This window comes from Eucyclogobius newberryi, unplaced genomic scaffold, assembly GCF_026437365.1.
Source record: "Eucyclogobius newberryi isolate DKJ021-1_F unplaced genomic scaffold, fEucNew1.0.hap1 SCAF_18, whole genome shotgun sequence".
Taxonomy (NCBI): Eukaryota; Metazoa; Chordata; class Actinopteri; order Gobiiformes; family Gobiidae; genus Eucyclogobius; species Eucyclogobius newberryi.
Genome location: NW_027315812.1, coordinates 4,145,980 through 4,163,761, shown reverse-complemented (window position 1 = coordinate 4,163,761; position 17,782 = coordinate 4,145,980).

Genomic DNA, 17,782 nt, shown 5'->3' with positions numbered 1-17,782 from the left:
TAGACCTGGTTTAGTCCTGGTTTAGTCCTGGTTTAGTCCTGGTTTAGTCCTGATTTAGACCTGGTTTAGTCCTGGTTAAGACCTGGTTTAGTCCTGATTTACTCCTGGTTTAGTCCTGGTTTAGTCCTGATTTAGACCTGGTTTAGTCCTGGTTTAGACCTGGTTTAGTCCTGGTTTAGACCTGGTTTAGTCATGGTTTAATCCTGGTTTAGTCTTAGTTTAGACCTGGTTTAGTCCTGGTTTAGTCATGGTTTAGTCCTGGTTTGGACCTGGTTTAGTCATGGTTTAATCCTGGTTTAGTCTTAGTTTAGACCTGGTTTAGTCCTGGTTTAGACCTGGTTTAGTCCTGGTTTAGTCCTGGTTTAGTCCTGGTTTAGCCCTGGTTTAGTCCTGGTTTAGTCCTGGTTTAGTCCTGATTTAGTCCTGGTTTAGACCTGGTTTAGTCCTGGTTTAGACCTGGTTTAGTCCTGGTTTACACCTGGTTTAGTCCTGGTTTACACCTGGTTTAGTCCTGGTTTAGTCCTGGTTTAGACCTGGTTTAGACCTGGTTTAGACCTGGTTTAGTCCTGGTTTAATCCTGGTTTAGACCTGGTTTAGACCTGGTTTAGTCCTGGTTTAGTCCTTGTTTAGTCCTGGTTTAGACCTGGTTTAGTCCTGGTTTAGACCTGGTTTAGTCCATGTTTAGTCCTGGTTTAGACCTGGTTTAGTCCTGGTTTAGACCTGGTTTAGTCCTGGTTTAGTCCTGGTTTAGTCCTGGTTTAGTCCTGATTTAGACCTGGTTTAGTCCTGGTTTAGACCTGGTTTAGTCCTGATTTACTCCTGGTTTAGTCCTGGTTTAGTCCTGATTTAGACCTGGTTTAGTCCTGGTTTAGACCTGGTTTAGTCCTGGTTTAGTCCTGGTTTAGTCATGGTTTAATCCTGGTTTAGTCTTAGTTTAGACCTGGTTTAGTCCTGGTTTAGACCTGGTTTAGTCCTGGTTTAGTCCTGGTTTAGTCCTGGTTTAGCCCTGGTTTAGTCCTGGTTTAGTCCTGGTTTAGTCCTGATTTAGACCTGGTTTAGACCTGGTTTAGACCTGGTTTAGTCCTGGTTTAGACCTGGTTTAGACCTGGTTTGGACCTGATTTAGACCTGGTTTAGTCCTGGTTTAATCCTGGTTTAGTCTTAGTTTAGACCTGGTTTAATCCTGGTTTAGTCTTAGTTTAGACCTGGTTTAATCCTGGTTTAGTCTTAGTTTAGACCTGGTTTAGTCGTGGTTTATCCTGGTTTAGTCCTGGTTTAGACCTGGTTTAGTCCTGGTTTAGTCCTGGTTTAGTCCTGGTTTAGCCCTGGTTTAGTCCTGGTTTAGTCCTGGTTTAGCCCTGGTTTAGTCCTGGTTTGGACCTGGTTTAGTCCTGGTTTAGACCTGGTTTAGTCCTGGTTTAGTCCTGGTTTAGTCCTGGTTTAGACCTGGTTTAGTCCTGGTTTAGACCTGGTTTGGACCTGGTTTAGTCCATGTTTAGTCCTGGTTTAGACCTGGTTTAGTCCTGGTTTAGACCTGGTTTAGTCCTGGTTTAGTCCTGGTTTAGTCCTGGTTTAGTCCTGATTTAGACCTGGTTTAGTCCTGGTTTAGACCTGGTTTAGTCCTGATTTAGTCCTGGTTTAGTCCTGGTTTAGACCTGGTTAAGACCTGGTTTAGACCTGGTTTAGACCTGGTTTAGACCTGGTTTGGACCTGGTTTAGACCTGGTTTAGTCCTGGTTTAGACCTGGTTTAGTCCTGGTTTAGACCTGGTTTAGACCTGGTTTAGTCCTGGTTGAGTCCTGGTTTAGTCCTGGTTTAGTCCTGGTTTAGACCTGGTTTAGACCTGGTTTAGTCCTGGTTTAGTCCTGGTTTAGTCCTGGTTTAGTCCTGGTTTAGTCCTGGTTTAGTCCTGGTTTAGACCTGGTTTAGCCCTGGTTTAGTCCTGGTTTAGTCCTAGTTTAGACCTGGTTTAGTCCTGATTTAGACCTGGTTTAGTCATGGTTTAGTCCTGATTTAGTCCTGGTTTAGACCTGGTTTAGTCCTGGTTTAGACCTGGTTTAGTCCTGGTTTACACCTGGTTTAGTCCTGGTTTAGTCCTGGTTTAGACCTGGTTTAGACCTGGTTTAGTCCTGGTTTAGACCTGGTTTAGTCCATGTTTAGTCCTGGTTTAGACCTGGTTTAGTCCTGGTTTAGTCCTGGTTTAGTCCTGGTTTAGTCCTGATTTAGACCTGGTTTAGTCCTGGTTTAGACCTGGTATAGTCCTGATTTACTCCTGGTTTAGTCCTGGTTTAGTCCTGATTTAGACCTGGTTTAGTCCTGGTTTAGACCTGGTTTAGTCCTGATTTAGTCCTGGTTTAGTCCTGGTTTAGACCTGGTTTAGACCTGGTTAAGACCTGGTTTAGTCCTGGTTTAGACCTGGTTTAGACCTGGTTTAGTCCTGGTTTAGTCCTGGTTTAGTCCTGGTTTAGACCTAGTTTAGACCTGGTTTAGTCCTGGTTTAGTCCTGGTTTAGTCCTGGTTTAGACCGGGTTTAGTCCTGGTTTAGTCCTGGTTTAGACCTGGTTTAGTCCTGGTTGAGTCCTGGTTTAGTCCTGGTTTAGTCCTGGTTTAGTCCTGGTTTAGACCTGGTTTAGTCGTGGTTTATCCTGGTTTAGTCCTGGTTTAGACCTGGTTTAGTCCTGGTTTAGTCCTGGTTTAGTCCTGGTTTAGCCCTGGTTTAGTCCTGGTTTAGTCCTGGTTTAGCCCTGGTTTAGTCCTGGTTTGGACCTGGTTTAGTCCTGATTTAGTCCTGGTTTAGACCTGGTTTAGACCTGGTTTAGACCTGGTTTGGACCTGGTTTAGACCTGGTTTAGTCCTGGTTTAGACCTGGTTTAGTCCTGGTTTAGACCTGGTTTAGACCTGGTTTAGTCCTGGTTGAGTCCTGGTTTAGTCCTGGTTTAGTCCTGGTTTAGTCCTGGTTTAGACCTGGTTTAGACCTGGTTTAGTCCTGGTTTAGTCCTGGTTTAGACCTGGTTTAGTCCTGGTTTAGTCCTGGTTTAGTCCTGGTTTAGTCCTGGTTTAGACCTGGTTTAGTCCTGGTTTAGACCTGGTTTAGTCCTGGTTTAGACCTGGTTTAGTCATGGTTTATTCCTGGTTTAGACCTGGTTTAGTCCTGGTTTAGTCCTGGTTTAGCCCTGGTTTAGCCCTGGTTTAGTCCTGGTTTAGTCCTAGTTTAGACCTGGTTTAGTCCTGATTTAGACCTGGTTTAGTCATGGTTTAGTCCTGATTTAGTCCTGGTTTAGACCTGGTTTAGTCCTGGTTTAGACCTGGTTTAGTCCTGGTTTACACCTGGTTTAGTCCTGGTTTAGTCCTGGTTTAGTCCTGGTTTAGACCTGGTTTAGACCTGGTTTAGACCTGGTTTAGTCCTGGTTTAGTCCTGGTTTAGACCTGGTTTAGACCTGGTTTAGTCCTGGTTTAGTCCTTGTTTAGTCCTGGTTTAGACCTGGTTTAGTCCTGGTTTAGACCTGGTTTAGTCCATGTTTAGTCCTGGTTTAGACCTGGTTTAGTCCTGGTTTAGACCTGGTTTAGTCCTGGTTTAGTCCTGGTTTAGTCCTGGTTTAGTCCTGATTTAGACCTGGTTTAGTCCTGGTTAAGACCTGGTTTAGTCCTGATTTACTCCTGGTTTAGTCCTGGTTTAGTCCTGATTTAGACCTGGTTTAGTCCTGGTTTAGACCTGGTTTAGTCCTGGTTTAGACCTGGTTTAGTCATGGTTTAATCCTGGTTTAGTCTTAGTTTAGACCTGGTTTAGTCCTGGTTTAGTCATGGTTTAGTCCTGGTTTGGACCTGGTTTAGTCATGGTTTAATCCTGGTTTAGTCTTAGTTTAGACCTGGTTTAGTCCTGGTTTAGACCTGGTTTAGTCCTGGTTTAGTCCTGGTTTAGTCCTGGTTTAGCCCTGGTTTAGTCCTGGTTTAGTCCTGGTTTAGTCCTGATTTAGTCCTGGTTTAGACCTGGTTTAGTCCTGGTTTAGACCTGGTTTAGTCCTGGTTTACACCTGGTTTAGTCCTGGTTTACACCTGGTTTAGTCCTGGTTTAGTCCTGGTTTAGACCTGGTTTAGACCTGGTTTAGACCTGGTTTAGTCCTGGTTTAGTCCTGGTTTAGACCTGGTTTAGACCTGGTTTAGTCCTGGTTTAGTCCTTGTTTAGTCCTGGTTTAGACCTGGTTTAGTCCTGGTTTAGACCTGGTTTAGTCCATGTTTAGTCCTGGTTTAGACCTGGTTTAGTCCTGGTTTAGACCTGGTTTAGTCCTGGTTTAGTCCTGGTTTAGTCCTGGTTTAGTCCTGATTTAGACCTGGTTTAGTCCTGGTTTAGACCTGGTTTAGTCCTGATTTACTCCTGGTTTAGTCCTGGTTTAGTCCTGATTTAGACCTGGTTTAGTCCTGGTTTAGACCTGGTTTAGTCCTGGTTTAGTCCTGGTTTAGTCATGGTTTAATCCTGGTTTAGTCTTAGTTTAGACCTGGTTTAGTCCTGGTTTAGACCTGGTTTAGTCCTGGTTTAGTCCTGGTTTAGTCCTGGTTTAGCCCTGGTTTAGTCCTGGTTTAGTCCTGGTTTAGTCCTGATTTAGACCTGGTTTAGACCTGGTTTAGACCTGGTTTAGTCCTGGTTTAGACCTGGTTTAGACCTGGTTTGGACCTGATTTAGACCTGGTTTAGTCCTGGTTTAATCCTGGTTTAGTCTTAGTTTAGACCTGGTTTAATCCTGGTTTAGTCTTAGTTTAGACCTGGTTTAATCCTGGTTTAGTCTTAGTTTAGACCTGGTTTAGTCGTGGTTTATCCTGGTTTAGTCCTGGTTTAGACCTGGTTTAGTCCTGGTTTAGTCCTGGTTTAGTCCTGGTTTAGCCCTGGTTTAGTCCTGGTTTAGTCCTGGTTTAGCCCTGGTTTAGTCCTGGTTTGGACCTGGTTTAGTCCTGGTTTAGACCTGGTTTAGTCCTGGTTTAGTCCTGGTTTAGTCCTGGTTTAGACCTGGTTTAGTCCTGGTTTAGACCTGGTTTGGACCTGGTTTAGTCCATGTTTAGTCCTGGTTTAGACCTGGTTTAGTCCTGGTTTAGACCTGGTTTAGTCCTGGTTTAGTCCTGGTTTAGTCCTGGTTTAGTCCTGATTTAGACCTGGTTTAGTCCTGGTTTAGACCTGGTTTAGTCCTGATTTAGTCCTGGTTTAGTCCTGGTTTAGACCTGGTTAAGACCTGGTTTAGACCTGGTTTAGACCTGGTTTAGACCTGGTTTGGACCTGGTTTAGACCTGGTTTAGTCCTGGTTTAGACCTGGTTTAGTCCTGGTTTAGACCTGGTTTAGACCTGGTTTAGTCCTGGTTGAGTCCTGGTTTAGTCCTGGTTTAGTCCTGGTTTAGTCCTGGTTTAGACCTGGTTTAGACCTGGTTTAGTCCTGGTTTAGTCCTGGTTTAGACCTGGTTTAGTCCTGGTTTAGTCCTGGTTTAGTCCTGGTTTAGTCCTGGTTTAGACCTGGTTTAGTCCTGGTTTAGACCTGGTTTAGTCCTGGTTTAGACCTGGTTTAGTCATGGTTTATTCCTGGTTTAGACCTGGTTTAGTCCTGGTTTAGTCCTGGTTTAGCCCTGGTTTAGCCCTGGTTTAGTCCTGGTTTAGTCCTAGTTTAGACCTGGTTTAGTCCTGATTTAGACCTGGTTTAGTCATGGTTTAGTCCTGATTTAGTCCTGGTTTAGACCTGGTTTAGTCCTGGTTTAGACCTGGTTTAGTCCTGGTTTACACCTGGTTTAGTCCTGGTTTAGTCCTGGTTTAGTCCTGGTTTAGACCTGGTTTAGACCTGGTTTAGACCTGGTTTAGTCCTGGTTTAGTCCTGGTTTAGACCTGGTTTAGACCTGGTTTAGTCCTGGTTTAGTCCTTGTTTAGTCCTGGTTTAGACCTGGTTTAGTCCTGGTTTAGACCTGGTTTAGTCCATGTTTAGTCCTGGTTTAGACCTGGTTTAGTCCTGGTTTAGACCTGGTTTAGTCCTGGTTTAGTCCTGGTTTAGTCCTGGTTTAGTCCTGATTTAGACCTGGTTTAGTCCTGGTTAAGACCTGGTTTAGTCCTGATTTACTCCTGGTTTAGTCCTGGTTTAGTCCTGATTTAGACCTGGTTTAGTCCTGGTTTAGACCTGGTTTAGTCCTGGTTTAGACCTGGTTTAGTCATGGTTTAATCCTGGTTTAGTCTTAGTTTAGACCTGGTTTAGTCCTGGTTTAGTCATGGTTTAGTCCTGGTTTGGACCTGGTTTAGTCATGGTTTAATCCTGGTTTAGTCTTAGTTTAGACCTGGTTTAGTCCTGGTTTAGACCTGGTTTAGTCCTGGTTTAGTCCTGGTTTAGTCCTGGTTTAGCCCTGGTTTAGTCCTGGTTTAGTCCTGGTTTAGTCCTGATTTAGTCCTGGTTTAGACCTGGTTTAGTCCTGGTTTAGACCTGGTTTAGTCCTGGTTTACACCTGGTTTAGTCCTGGTTTACACCTGGTTTAGTCCTGGTTTAGTCCTGGTTTAGACCTGGTTTAGACCTGGTTTAGACCTGGTTTAGTCCTGGTTTAGTCCTGGTTTAGACCTGGTTTAGACCTGGTTTAGTCCTGGTTTAGTCCTTGTTTAGTCCTGGTTTAGACCTGGTTTAGTCCTGGTTTAGACCTGGTTTAGTCCATGTTTAGTCCTGGTTTAGACCTGGTTTAGTCCTGGTTTAGACCTGGTTTAGTCCTGGTTTAGTCCTGGTTTAGTCCTGGTTTAGTCCTGATTTAGACCTGGTTTAGTCCTGGTTTAGACCTGGTTTAGTCCTGATTTACTCCTGGTTTAGTCCTGGTTTAGTCCTGATTTAGACCTGGTTTAGTCCTGGTTTAGACCTGGTTTAGTCCTGGTTTAGTCCTGGTTTAGTCATGGTTTAATCCTGGTTTAGTCTTAGTTTAGACCTGGTTTAGTCCTGGTTTAGACCTGGTTTAGTCCTGGTTTAGTCCTGGTTTAGCCCTGGTTTAGTCCTGGTTTAGTCCTGGTTTAGTCCTGATTTAGACCTGGTTTAGACCTGGTTTAGACCTGGTTTAGTCCTGGTTTAGACCTGGTTTAGACCTGGTTTGGACCTGATTTAGACCTGGTTTAGTCCTGGTTTAATCCTGGTTTAGTCTTAGTTTAGACCTGGTTTAATCCTGGTTTAGTCTTAGTTTAGACCTGGTTTAATCCTGGTTTAGTCTTAGTTTAGACCTGGTTTAGTCGTGGTTTATCCTGGTTTAGTCCTGGTTTAGACCTGGTTTAGTCCTGGTTTAGTCCTGGTTTAGTCCTGGTTTAGCCCTGGTTTAGTCCTGGTTTAGTCCTGGTTTAGCCCTGGTTTAGTCCTGGTTTGGACCTGGTTTAGTCCTGGTTTAGACCTGGTTTAGTCCTGATTTAGTCCTGGTTTAGTCCTGGTTTAGACCTGGTTTAGTCCTGGTTTAGACCTGGTTTGGACCTGGTTTAGTCCATGTTTAGTCCTGGTTTAGACCTGGTTTAGTCCTGGTTTAGACCTGGTTTAGTCCTGGTTTAGTCCTGGTTTAGTCCTGGTTTAGTCCTGATTTAGACCTGGTTTAGTCCTGGTTTAGACCTGGTTTAGTCCTGATTTAGTCCTGGTTTAGTCCTGGTTTAGACCTGGTTAAGACCTGGTTTAGACCTGGTTTAGACCTGGTTTAGACCTGGTTTGGACCTGGTTTAGACCTGGTTTAGTCCTGGTTTAGACCTGGTTTAGTCCTGGTTTAGACCTGGTTTAGACCTGGTTTAGTCCTGGTTGAGTCCTGGTTTAGTCCTGGTTTAGTCCTGGTTTAGACCTGGTTTAGACCTGGTTTAGTCCTGGTTTAGTCCTGGTTTAGACCTGGTTTAGTCCTGGTTTAGTCCTGGTTTAGTCCTGGTTTAGTCCTGGTTTAGACCTGGTTTAGCCCTGGTTTAGTCCTGGTTTAGTCCTAGTTTAGACCTGGTTTAGTCCTGATTTAGACCTGGTTTAGTCATGGTTTAGTCCTGATTTAGTCCTGGTTTAGACCTGGTTTAGTCCTGGTTTAGACCTGGTTTAGTCCTGGTTTACACCTGGTTTAGTCCTGGTTTAGTCCTGGTTTAGACCTGGTTTAGACCTGGTTTAGTCCTGGTTTAGTCCTGGTTTAGACCTGGTTTAGACCTGGTTTAGTCCTGGTTTAGTCCTTGTTTAGTCCTGGTTTAGACCTGGTTTAGTCCTGGTTTAGACCTGGTTTAGTCCATGTTTAGTCCTGGTTTAGACCTGGTTTAGTCCTGGTTTAGTCCTGGTTTAGTCCTGGTTTAGTCCTGGTTTAGTCCTGATTTAGACCTGGTTTAGTCCTGGTTTAGACCTGGTATAGTCCTGATTTACTCCTGGTTTAGTCCTGGTTTAGTCCTGATTTAGACCTGGTTTAGTCCTGGTTTAGACCTGGTTTAGTCCTGATTTAGTCCTGGTTTAGTCCTGGTTTAGACCTGGTTTAGACCTGGTTAAGACCTGGTTTAGTCCTGGTTTAGACCTGGTTTAGACCTGGTTTAGTCCTGGTTTAGTCCTGGTTTAGTCCTGGTTTAGACCTGGTTTAGACCTGGTTTAGTCCTGGTTTAGTCCTGGTTTAGTCCTGGTTTAGACCGGGTTTAGTCCTGGTTTAGTCCTGGTTTAGACCTGGTTTAGTCCTGGTTGAGTCCTGGTTTAGTCCTGGTTTAGTCCTGGTTTAGTCCTGGTTTAGACCTGGTTTAGTCGTGGTTTATCCTGGTTTAGTCCTGGTTTAGACCTGGTTTAGTCCTGGTTTAGTCCTGGTTTAGTCCTGGTTTAGCCCTGGTTTAGTCCTGGTTTAGTCCTGGTTTAGCCCTGGTTTAGTCCTGGTTTGGACCTGGTTTAGTCCTGATTTAGTCCTGGTTTAGTCCTGGTTTAGACCTGGTTAAGACCTGGTTTAGACCTGGTTTAGACCTGGTTTAGACCTGGTTTGGACCTGGTTTAGACCTGGTTTAGTCCTGGTTTAGACCTGGTTTAGTCCTGGTTTAGACCTGGTTTAGACCTGGTTTAGTCCTGGTTGAGTCCTGGTTTAGTCCTGGTTTAGTCCTGGTTTAGTCCTGGTTTAGACCTGGTTTAGACCTGGTTTAGTCCTGGTTTAGTCCTGGTTTAGACCTGGTTTAGTCCTGGTTTAGTCCTGGTTTAGTCCTGGTTTAGTCCTGGTTTAGACCTGGTTTAGTCCTGGTTTAGACCTGGTTTAGTCCTGGTTTAGCCCTGGTTTAGTCATGGTTTATTCCTGGTTTAGACCTGGTTTAGTCCTGAGTTAGACCTGGTTTAGTCATGGTTTAGTCCTGATTTAGTCCTGGTTTAGACCTGGTTTAGTCCTGGTTTAGACCTGGTTTAGTCCTGGTTTACACCTGGTTTAGTCCTGGTTTAGTCCTGGTTTAGTCCTGGTTTAGACCTGGTTTAGACCTGGTTTAGACCTGGTTTAGTCCTGGTTTAGTCCTGGTTTAGACCTGGTTTAGACCTGGTTTAGTCCTGGTTTAGTCCTTGTTTAGTCCTGGTTTAGACCTGGTTTAGTCCTGGTTTAGACCTGGTTTAGTCCATGTTTAGTCCTGGTTTAGACCTGGTTTAGTCCTGGTTTAGACCTGGTTTAGTCCTGGTTTAGTCCTGGTTTAGTCCTGGTTTAGTCCTGATTTAGACCTGGTTTAGTCCTGGTTAAGACCTGGTTTAGTCCTGATTTACTCCTGGTTTAGTCCTGGTTTAGTCCTGATTTAGACCTGGTTTAGTCCTGGTTTAGACCTGGTTTAGTCCTGGTTTAGACCTGGTTTAGTCATGGTTTAATCCTGGTTTAGTCTTAGTTTAGACCTGGTTTAGTCCTGGTTTAGTCATGGTTTAGTCCTGGTTTGGACCTGGTTTAGTCATGGTTTAATCCTGGTTTAGTCTTAGTTTAGACCTGGTTTAGTCCTGGTTTAGACCTGGTTTAGTCCTGGTTTAGTCCTGGTTTAGTCCTGGTTTAGCCCTGGTTTAGTCCTGGTTTAGTCCTGGTTTAGTCCTGATTTAGTCCTGGTTTAGACCTGGTTTAGTCCTGGTTTAGACCTGGTTTAGTCCTGGTTTACACCTGGTTTAGTCCTGGTTTACACCTGGTTTAGTCCTGGTTTAGTCCTGGTTTAGACCTGGTTTAGACCTGGTTTAGACCTGGTTTAGTCCTGGTTTAGTCCTGGTTTAGACCTGGTTTAGACCTGGTTTAGTCCTGGTTTAGTCCTTGTTTAGTCCTGGTTTAGACCTGGTTTAGTCCTGGTTTAGACCTGGTTTAGTCCATGTTTAGTCCTGGTTTAGACCTGGTTTAGTCCTGGTTTAGACCTGGTTTAGTCCTGGTTTAGTCCTGGTTTAGTCCTGGTTTAGTCCTGATTTAGACCTGGTTTAGTCCTGGTTTAGACCTGGTTTAGTCCTGATTTACTCCTGGTTTAGTCCTGGTTTAGTCCTGATTTAGACCTGGTTTAGTCCTGGTTTAGACCTGGTTTAGTCCTGGTTTAGTCCTGGTTTAGTCATGGTTTAATCCTGGTTTAGTCTTAGTTTAGACCTGGTTTAGTCCTGGTTTAGACCTGGTTTAGTCCTGGTTTAGTCCTGGTTTAGTCCTGGTTTAGCCCTGGTTTAGTCCTGGTTTAGTCCTGGTTTAGTCCTGATTTAGACCTGGTTTAGACCTGGTTTAGACCTGGTTTAGTCCTGGTTTAGACCTGGTTTAGACCTGGTTTGGACCTGATTTAGACCTGGTTTAGTCCTGGTTTAATCCTGGTTTAGTCTTAGTTTAGACCTGGTTTAATCCTGGTTTAGTCTTAGTTTAGACCTGGTTTAATCCTGGTTTAGTCTTAGTTTAGACCTGGTTTAGTCGTGGTTTATCCTGGTTTAGTCCTGGTTTAGACCTGGTTTAGTCCTGGTTTAGTCCTGGTTTAGCCCTGGTTTAGTCCTGGTTTGGACCTGGTTTAGTCCTGGTTTAGACCTGGTTTAGTCCTGGTTTAGTCCTGGTTTAGTCCTGGTTTAGACCTGGTTTAGTCCTGGTTTAGACCTGGTTTGGACCTGGTTTAGTCCATGTTTAGTCCTGGTTTAGACCTGGTTTAGTCCTGGTTTAGACCTGGTTTAGTCCTGGTTTAGTCCTGGTTTAGTCCTGGTTTAGTCCTGATTTAGACCTGGTTTAGTCCTGGTTTAGACCTGGTTTAGTCCTGATTTAGTCCTGGTTTAGTCCTGGTTTAGACCTGGTTAAGACCTGGTTTAGACCTGGTTTAGACCTGGTTTAGACCTGGTTTGGACCTGGTTTAGACCTGGTTTAGTCCTGGTTTAGACCTGGTTTAGTCCTGGTTTAGACCTGGTTTAGACCTGGTTTAGTCCTGGTTGAGTCCTGGTTTAGTCCTGGTTTAGTCCTGGTTTAGTCCTGGTTTAGACCTGGTTTAGACCTGGTTTAGTCCTGGTTTAGTCCTGGTTTAGACCTGGTTTAGTCCTGGTTTAGTCCTGGTTTAGTCCTGGTTTAGTCCTGGTTTAGACCTGGTTTAGCCCTGGTTTAGTCCTGGTTTAGTCCTAGTTTAGACCTGGTTTAGTCCTGATTTAGACCTGGTTTAGTCATGGTTTAGTCCTGATTTAGTCCTGGTTTAGACCTGGTTTAGTCCTGGTTTAGACCTGGTTTAGTCCTGGTTTACACCTGGTTTAGTCCTGGTTTAGTCCTGGTTTAGACCTGGTTTAGACCTGGTTTAGTCCTGGTTTAGTCCTGGTTTAGACCTGGTTTAGACCTGGTTTAGTCCTGGTTTAGTCCTTGTTTAGTCCTGGTTTAGACCTGGTTTAGTCCTGGTTTAGACCTGGTTTAGTCCATGTTTAGTCCTGGTTTAGACCTGGTTTAGTCCTGGTTTAGTCCTGGTTTAGTCCTGGTTTAGTCCTGGTTTAGTCCTGATTTAGACCTGGTTTAGTCCTGGTTTAGACCTGGTATAGTCCTGATTTACTCCTGGTTTAGTCCTGGTTTAGTCCTGATTTAGACCTGGTTTAGTCCTGGTTTAGACCTGGTTTAGTCCTGATTTAGTCCTGGTTTAGTCCTGGTTTAGACCTGGTTTAGACCTGGTTAAGACCTGGTTTAGTCCTGGTTTAGACCTGGTTTAGACCTGGTTTAGTCCTGGTTTAGTCCTGGTTTAGTCCTGGTTTAGACCTAGTTTAGACCTGGTTTAGTCCTGGTTTAGTCCTGGTTTAGTCCTGGTTTAGACCGGGTTTAGTCCTGGTTTAGTCCTGGTTTAGACCTGGTTTAGTCCTGGTTGAGTCCTGGTTTAGTCCTGGTTTAGTCCTGGTTTAGTCCTGGTTTAGACCTGGTTTAGTCGTGGTTTATCCTGGTTTAGTCCTGGTTTAGACCTGGTTTAGTCCTGGTTTAGTCCTGGTTTAGTCCTGGTTTAGCCCTGGTTTAGTCCTGGTTTAGTCCTGGTTTAGCCCTGGTTTAGTCCTGGTTTGGACCTGGTTTAGTCCTGATTTAGTCCTGGTTTAGACCTGGTTTAGACCTGGTTTGGACCTGGTTTAGACCTGGTTTAGTCCTGGTTTAGACCTGGTTTAGTCCTGGTTTAGACCTGGTTTAGACCTGGTTTAGTCCTGGTTGAGTCCTGGTTTAGTCCTGGTTTAGTCCTGGTTTAGTCCTGGTTTAGACCTGGTTTAGACCTGGTTTAGTCCTGGTTTAGTCCTGGTTTAGACCTGGTTTAGTCCTGGTTTAGTCCTGGTTTAGTCCTGGTTTAGTCCTGGTTTAGACCTGGTTTAGTCCTGGTTTAGACCTGGTTTAGTCCTGGTTTAGACCTGGTTTAGTCATGGTTTATTCCTGGTTTAGACCTGGTTTAGTCCTGGTTTAGTCCTGGTTTAGCCCTGGTTTAGCCCTGGTTTAGTCCTGGTTTAGTCCTAGTTTAGACCTGGTTTAGTCCTGATTTAGACCTGGTTTAGTCATGGTTTAGTCCTGATTTAGTCCTGGTTTAGACCTGGTTTAGTCCTGGTTTAGACCTGGTTTAGTCCTGGTTTACACCTGGTTTAGTCCTGGTTTAGTCCTGGTTTAGTCCTGGTTTAGACCTGGTTTAGACCTGGTTTAGACCTGGTTTAGTCCTGGTTTAGTCCTGGTTTAGACCTGGTTTAGACCTGGTTTAGTCCTGGTTTAGTCCTTGTTTAGTCCTGGTTTAGACCTGGTTTAGTCCTGGTTTAGACCTGGTTTAGTCCATGTTTAGTCCTGGTTTAGACCTGGTTTAGTCCTGGTTTAGACCTGGTTTAGTCCTGGTTTAGTCCTGGTTTAGTCCTGGTTTAGTCCTGATTTAGACCTGGTTTAGTCCTGGTTAAGACCTGGTTTAGTCCTGATTTACTCCTGGTTTAGTCCTGGTTTAGTCCTGATTTAGACCTGGTTTAGTCCTGGTTTAGACCTGGTTTAGTCCTGGTTTAGACCTGGTTTAGTCATGGTTTAATCCTGGTTTAGTCTTAGTTTAGACCTGGTTTAGTCCTGGTTTAGTCATGGTTTAGTCCTGGTTTGGACCTGGTTTAGTCATGGTTTAATCCTGGTTTAGTCTTAGTTTAGACCTGGTTTAGTCCTGGTTTAGACCTGGTTTAGTCCTGGTTTAGTCCTGGTTTAGTCCTGGTTTAGCCCTGGTTTAGTCCTGGTTTAGTCCTGGTTTAGTCCTGATTTAGTCCTGGTTTAGACCTGGTTTAGTCCTGGTTTAGACCTGGTTTAGTCCTGGTTTACACCTGGTTTAGTCCTGGTTTACACCTGGTTTAGTCCTGGTTTAGTCCTGGTTTAGACCTGGTTTAGACCTGGTTTAGACCTGGTTTAGTCCTGGTTTAGTCCTGGTTTAGACCTGGTTTAGACCTGGTTTAGTCCTGGTTTAGTCCTTGTTTAGTCCTGGTTTAGACCTGGTTTAGTCCTGGTTTAGACCTGGTTTAGTCCATGTTTAGTCCTGGTTTAGACCTGGTTTAGTCCTGGTTTAGACCTGGTTTAGTCCTGGTTTAGTCCTGGTTTAGTCCTGGTTTAGTCCTGATTTAGACCTGGTTTAGTCCTGGTTTAGACCTGGTTTAGTCCTGATTTACTCCTGGTTTAGTCCTGGTTTAGTCCTGATTTAGACCTGGTTTAGTCCTGGTTTAGACCTGGTTTAGTCCTGGTTTAGTCCTGGTTTAGTCATGGTTTAATCCTGGTTTAGTCTTAGTTTAGACCTGGTTTAGTCCTGGTTTAGACCTGGTTTAGTCCTGGTTTAGTCCTGGTTTAGTCCTGATTTAGACCTGGTTTAGACCTGGTTTAGACCTGGTTTAGTCCTGGTTTAGACCTGGTTTAGACCTGGTTTGGACCTGATTTAGACCTGGTTTAGTCCTGGTTTAATCCTGGTTTAGTCTTAGTTTAGACCTGGTTTAATCCTGGTTTAGTCTTAGTTTAGACCTGGTTTAATCCTGGTTTAGTCTTAGTTTAGACCTGGTTTAGTCGTGGTTTATCCTGGTTTAGTCCTGGTTTAGACCTGGTTTAGTCCTGGTTTAGTCCTGGTTTAGTCCTGGTTTAGCCCTGGTTTAGTCCTGGTTTAGTCCTGGTTTAGCCCTGGTTTAGTCCTGGTTTGGACCTGGTTTAGTCCTGGTTAAGACCTGGTTTAGTCCTGGTTTAGTCCTGGTTTAGTCCTGGTTTAGACCTGGTTTAGTCCTGGTTTAGACCTGGTTTGGACCTGGTTTAGTCCATGTTTAGTCCTGGTTTAGACCTGGTTTAGTCCTGGTTTAGACCTGGTTTAGTCCTGGTTTAGTCCTGGTTTAGTCCTGGTTTAGTCCTGATTTAGACCTGGTTTAGTCCTGGTTTAGACCTGGTTTAGTCCTGATTTAGTCCTGGTTTAGTCCTGGTTTAGACCTGGTTAAGACCTGGTTTAGACCTGGTTTAGACCTGGTTTAGACCTGGTTTGGACCTGGTTTAGACCTGGTTTAGTCCTGGTTTAGACCTGGTTTAGTCCTGGTTTAGACCTGGTTTAGACCTGGTTTAGTCCTGGTTGAGTCCTGGTTTAGTCCTGGTTTAGTCCTGGTTTAGACCTGGTTTAGACCTGGTTTAGTCCTGGTTTAGTCCTGGTTTAGACCTGGTTTAGTCCTGGTTTAGTCCTGGTTTAGTCCTGGTTTAGTCCTGGTTTAGACCTGGTTTAGCCCTGGTTTAGTCCTGGTTTAGTCCTAGTTTAGACCTGGTTTAGTCCTGATTTAGACCTGGTTTAGTCATGGTTTAGTCCTGATTTAGTCCTGGTTTAGACCTGGTTTAGTCCTGGTTTAGACCTGGTTTAGTCCTGGTTTACACCTGGTTTAGTCCTGGTTTAGTCCTGGTTTAGACCTGGTTTAGACCTGGTTTAGTCCTGGTTTAGTCCTGGTTTAGACCTGGTTTAGACCTGGTTTAGTCCTGGTTTAGTCCTTGTTTAGTCCTGGTTTAGACCTGGTTTAGTCCTGGTTTAGACCTGGTTTAGTCCATGTTTAGTCCTGGTTTAGACCTGGTTTAGTCCTGGTTTAGTCCTGGTTTAGTCCTGGTTTAGTCCTGGTTTAGTCCTGATTTAGACCTGGTTTAGTCCTGGTTTAGACCTGGTATAGTCCTGATTTACTCCTGGTTTAGTCCTGGTTTAGTCCTGATTTAGACCTGGTTTAGTCCTGGTTTAGACCTGGTTTAGTCCTGATTTAGTCCTGGTTTAGTCCTGGTTTAGACCTGGTTTAGACCTGGTTAAGACCTGGTTTAGTCCTGGTTTAGACCTGGTTTAGACCTGGTTTAGTCCTGGTTTAGTCCTGGTTTAGTCCTGGTTTAGACCTGGTTTAGACCTGGTTTAGTCCTGGTTTAGTCCTGGTTTAGTCCTGGTTTAGACCGGGTTTAGTCCTGGTTTAGTCCTGGTTTAGACCTGGTTTAGTCCTGGTTGAGTCCTGGTTTAGTCCTGGTTTAGTCCTGGTTTAGTCCTGGTTTAGACCTGGTTTAGTCGTGGTTTATCCTGGTTTAGTCCTGGTTTAGACCTGGTTTAGTCCTGGTTTAGTCCTGGTTTAGTCCTGGTTTAGCCCTGGTTTAGTCCTGGTTTAGTCCTGGTTTAGCCCTGGTTTAGTCCTGGTTTGGACCTGGTTTAGTCCTGATTTAGTCCTGGTTTAGTCCTGGTTTAGACCTGGTTAAGACCTGGTTTAGACCTGGTTTAGACCTGGTTTAGACCTGGTTTGGACCTGGTTTAGACCTGGTTTAGTCCTGGTTTAGACCTGGTTTAGTCCTGGTTTAGACCTGGTTTAGACCTGGTTTAGTCCTGGTTGAGTCCTGGTTTAGTCCTGGTTTAGTCCTGGTTTAGTCCTGGTTTAGACCTGGTTTAGACCTGGTTTAGTTCTGGTTTAGTCCTGGTTTAGACCTGGTTTAGTCCTGGTTTAGTCCTGGTTTAGTCCTGGTTTAGACCTGGTTTAGTCCTGGTTTAGACCTGGTTTAGTCCTGGTTTAGACCTGGTTTAGTCATGGTTTATTCCTGGTTTAGACCTGGTTTAGTCCTGGTTTAGTCCTGGTTTAGCCCTGGTTTAGCCCTGGTTTAGTCCTGGTTTAGTCCTAGTTTAGACCTGGTTTAGTCCTGATTTAGACCTGGTTTAGTCATGGTTTAGTCCTGATTTAGTCCTGGTTTAGACCTGGTTTAGTCCTGGTTTAGACCTGGTTTAGTCCTGGTTTACACCTGGTTTAGTCCTGGTTTAGTCCTGGTTTAGTCCTGGTTTAGACCTGGTTTAGACCTGGTTTAGACCTGGTTTAGTCCTGGTTTAGTCCTGGTTTAGACCTGGTTTAGACCTGGTTTAGTCCTGGTTTAGTCCTTGTTTAGTCCTGGTTTAGACCTGGTTTAGTCCTGGTTTAGACCTGGTTTAGTCCATGTTTAGTCCTGGTTTAGACCTGGTTTAGTCCTGGTTTAGACCTGGTTTAGTCCTGGTTTAGTCCTGGTTTAGTCCTGGTTTAGTCCTTATTTAGACCTGGTTTAGTCCTGGTTAAGACCTGGTTTAGTCCTGATTTACTCCTGGTTTAGTCCTGGTTTAGTCCTGATTTAGACCTGGTTTAGTCCTGGTTTAGACCTGGTTTAGTCCTGGTTTAGACCTGGTTTAGTCATGGTTTAATCCTGGTTTAGTCTTAGTTTAGACCTGGTTTAGTCCTGGTTTAGTCATGGTTTAGTCCTGGTTTGGACCTGGTTTAGTCATGGTTTAATCCTGGTTTAGTCTTAGTTTAGACCTGGTTTAGTCCTGGTTTAGACCTGGTTTAGTCCTGGTTTAGTCCTGGTTTAGTCCTGGTTTAGCCCTGGTTTAGTCCTGGTTTAGTCCTGGTTTAGTCCTGATTTAGACCTGGTTTAGACCTGGTTTAGTCCTGGTTTAGACCTGGTTTAGACCTGGTTTGGACCTGATTTAGACCTGGTTTAGTCCTGGTTTAATCCTGGTTTAGTCTTAGTTTAGACCTGGTTTAATCCTGGTTTAGTCTTAGTTTAGACCTGGTTTAATCCTGGTTTAGTCTTAGTTTAGACCTGGTTTAGTCGTGGTTTATCCTGGTTTAGTCCTGGTTTAGACCTGGTTTAGTCCTGGTTTAGTCCTGGTTTAGTCCTGGTTTAGCCCTGGTTTAGTCCTGGTTTAGCCCTGGTTTAGTCCTGGTTTGGACCTGGTTTAGTCCTGGTTTAGACCTGGTTTAGTCCTGATTTAGTCCTGGTTTAGTCCTGGTTTAGACCTGGTTTAGTCCTGGTTTAGACCTGGTTTGGACCTGGTTTAGTCCATGTTTAGTCCTGGTTTAGACCTGGTTTAGTCCTGGTTTAGACCTGGTTTAGTCCTGATTTAGACCTGGTTTAGTCCTGGTTTAGACCTGGTTTAGTC